At 49.8% G+C, this 3693-nt stretch overlaps 1 protein-coding gene across 3 annotated transcripts in view; it reads right to left on the reverse strand.

Annotated features, from left to right (window-relative positions):
* Positions 1–328, reverse strand: part of ABCF2 (ATP binding cassette subfamily F member 2) — a 15553-nt gene extending 15225 nt beyond the window's left edge. Inside the window, exon 1 of one of the 3 annotated variants that reach the window (XM_069083852.1) lies at positions 176–328. The gene's annotated coding sequence lies outside the window, so the exon portion shown is untranslated. Of the gene's footprint in view, positions 1–45 lie in introns of all 3 variants that reach the window. The other 2 variants (XM_069083869.1, XM_069083860.1) reach the window with 2 other exon arrangements.
* Positions 329–3693: the final 3365 nt, after the last annotated feature.

Here is a 3693-nt window from a genome sequence, read left to right on the forward strand (position 1 = left end):
CCCCAGTCCCGGCCCGATTCTCTTCCCTCACCAACCGACCCTCACCAGAAGTCCTCTTCCCCCAGATCTCCTCTCCATCCCCGGGGTCTCCCCGCTCCCTCCATCCCTCGCCTTCCCTTCAGACCCGGTTCGACTCTCCCGCCCTCACCGGCCGGCACCCCCTCCCCCAGCTCACCGGGCCTCGCCGCTCGGCCTCTGTCGCAACAGAGCAGCTTCGGCTACTCCGCGTGCGGCCGGCTCGCCAGCCAATCACAGCACCCGCCTGCTCCCGGCGCGCTTCCGCACAGCCACCTGGGAAATGTCGTCTTCCCGGCGCGGCAGGATAAGGCTAGGGCCCTGCACGCGAACTACCGCAATTCCCAGACGCCTCAGCGCTGTCGCGATGACGTCATCTAATAGGGAAGCACAGTCTTTCCTGGGAATTGTAGTACACCGTGCCCTACGATCGTGAGCAGATATTAGGTCCAAGGAACTGCAAATCCCAGTAGAATGTGCGCATAGGTGGGTAGTATCTTCAAGTCCTCCCCCACGTGCCTCAGTTCTTTTTCGCGAGATGCCGGGAAAAGGAGTTTCCAGGTGGGGGCCCAATAGTAAAGACTGCCGGTATCCAACTACATTTCCCAGAATTCACCACTCGGTGTGAACTGAGCGGACACTAAAGTACAACGGGGGCGGAGGCGGGGGCGAGGGCGAGAACGAGAACGAGAACGGAGGCGGGGGAGGGGGCGGGGAGCGCCAGCGTCGCGGAGCGAAGGGAAGAGCCCACTGATTCATTGAAGAAGTAGTCCAGGTGTTAAAACAGTCTAGGAGATTTAGTTTAGGGCATTCCTAGCCTAGCCCTCCGCTCTTAAAAAAGAAAAAAAGCTTTACTTCGGCTTTTCTGTGCTTTACGAAGCCAAGCTTCTCGAAACAATTTTCAGCACCCCCCTGCCTCCACTTCCTTCCTGACCATATATCACCTCTTTGCCGCGAGACTTCGCTCCCTCCGCGGTATGGCGTGGGGTGGGGGGTCCTGGGAGGACGGCCTCCTGACTCACCAAATCGTAGGGCCCTTTCCTCCAGCCCTCATCCCCCTACCCTCTGAGGCTGAGGCTGTGGCTGTGAATTCTCTTGGGGCTCTTGAGCCTTTTCCGAGCCCCTTGAATGTGGGTGGCTCCCACATTTCTGCCCTTAGTCCTGGTTTTCCACTCTGTGCTCTCCCCTTTCCTCGACCTCCTCCCTCTCCCTATTCCCTTCCTCCTCTTTCTCAGCTATACACCCCGGGTCTTCGGTGTTTAAAATCCTTTCCTCTATTATTTACTAAATCCTGCCATTGGACCTTCACAGAATCTTTCCCGTCTCTGTTCTGTTCCTGCTGCCACCATCCTACTCGAAGTCCTTTTGTCCATCCACCTAGATTATCGAAGCAGCTTCCCCCATTAACTTTTCGTGCCACTAAAAAAATAACAATGTTGCCCAGTGTGTATATCTGGTCACATCACTCCTCTCTGCTGACAATCCTTCAGTGGCTGATTACCTCATGGGAAAGGTTCAAACTTGTTAGGCTAGCATCCAAAGCCTTCTGTAGCAATACACCCAGACCTCCCCCACACCCCAATCCAGGAACAAGCCCCTCCTGGCGCTTCTGGGACTACAGGCTCTCTCTCTCAACTTTGGGCATTTTCACTAGTTGTTCTCCATTCAGGGAACTCTCCCTTCTCTTCTCCCAGCTAGAATCCTACCTTTTCCTGAGCCCTCCTAACCCTAGTGCCTTCCCTCTGTTGAGCATCTCTGATTTTTCTGGTGTGTAGCCTGTTTGTACATAGGTGTATGGGGTGTTCAGGTAGGAGCAGCACCTCTGTCGTGGAAGCTCTAGGAACCCTTTCCAGGGCTGTGCATCCACCTTTAGTGTCCACCCCTCACTCAGTCCTCTCCAGTGACTCCAAAGCTGTAGCGTGTGCAGTAGATGGGTTAAATCAGGCTGAGAGTAACCAACAGGCCTGGTACTGTTGGTGAGTTAGGGGAAATATCTACCCAACCCCGTGAAGACCTCCCGCAGCAGAATGAACAGATGAGAACAGTTTGTTCCAATGGCCACAATAGAAGTAGGTGCCGTGGCGCACTTAGAATTTAGTCAGACATCAAAGATACCAAGAGCTTCCACTGCATCCACCGTACTACAGCAGAGGCCCCTTACCCTGGAGTTTTCCTTTGCCCCTGGCCTTCTCACACTGGAAGCATACTCTGCCCTTTTGGCCCTTTCCTCTGACAATTCCTTTTCTATTTTAAGGAAAGTGCCCAGGCCAGTAATATTTTCATTCCTCTCAAGGATACCTTCTGCCTCCCCCTTCCTTTTCCAATTTCTTTTGTGTTGTCTTCCCCTCCCACCATTAGAATGGAAGCTTCTTGAGGACAGGGATAGTCTTTCTTTATATCTATGTATAGATCTAGTTTTCCAAGGCACTTTTCTTACATGTCATCAGTATTTTACCAGAAGCAGTCTACTTTTATCTGTATCTCCAGTGCTTAGCACAGAGCCTAGAATATAGTGAAATGCTTAATGAAAACTTGGTGATTTGATTAGACTAGGCTCCATCCTAAAGTAGAATTGATTGCCTCTGGACAGAATGGGTTCTCCCTAATTTGAGGTCTTCAAGCAGAGACTAGATGTCCATTTTTATGAATAAAGGTTGGAGATCTCTGAGGTCCCTTCCAACTCTGAAATGGCTTCTGTATTTCTGCACATGTTACTATAGTTCTCATCACCTCATTATCCAGGCTCAGAATTGTTTTTGATTAGCAAGATTTTAGAAAGGGAGAAGTCAGTCAATACTTATTTCTCTGTACCATTTCCACTACTACCACTAACTGACGAAGTCACTAACCTCCCCATCACTTCTATACTGGATTATTGCAATTACCTAATTGTTCTCCCTGCCTCCAGTCTTTCCATCTTCTATTCTGCATTCCACCAGAAGCTCATTCTTTCTAAAATACATCATTTCCCTCCTCAAAAACCTTAAATGGCTTTGTACTATTGAAAGGATTAAGTCCCAAACCTGTGCCTCAGAGTTGTGAGAATCAAGTGAGAAAAAAAATATCAACTTTGTAGCAGCAAGCACCCCAGGGTGGCTGCCAGCACAGGTTCTTAGATCTGCTTTTCTAAAGGAAAGCAACTCAAAATGGGTTAACAATCTTGCTTTAATCAATCAAACATATATCGTTTACCTAGTTCAGGGGGAAAAGGTGTGATAGTAATGGAATATAAAGATCCCCCTGTATTGGCTTGGTTTTCAAATTGATTGTGTTAAAACCCAGAGCTTGTTAATCCCACCTGTGGGATGGACTTGTTAATGTGAGAAAAGAGTCCTGAACTGGGAGGAGCTGGTGGCGTAGATTTGGAGAGACACAAGTGAGAGGCCGAAGAACTTTTTGGAAGCAGCACCCTCGTGGAGGCAGAGAGAGAGACTGAGAGCATTGCTGAGGGCCACTTTGAATTGCCCTGGACTTTTGAGATCTGCCCCGGGAGCTGCCAAGGACTGAGGAGACATGGCTGTTTTGCTGGTACTTTGTCTGTCTGTTTTGATGTTGTTTTGCCAGATTTGTCCACTGGTGAAAGACAGTCCTGTTGTTGAAGTCCTGGAACCTGGCTGTTGGCTAAGAGCTCCTGAGACTGTCCTGCAGACAGAGAGTGAATACTGTCCACTGGTGAAG

This window comes from Petaurus breviceps, unplaced genomic scaffold, assembly GCF_028583685.1.
Source record: "Petaurus breviceps papuanus isolate PSGF00001 unplaced genomic scaffold, PetGlider_PUasm1.0 115, whole genome shotgun sequence".
Taxonomy (NCBI): Eukaryota; Metazoa; Chordata; class Mammalia; order Diprotodontia; family Petauridae; genus Petaurus; species Petaurus breviceps.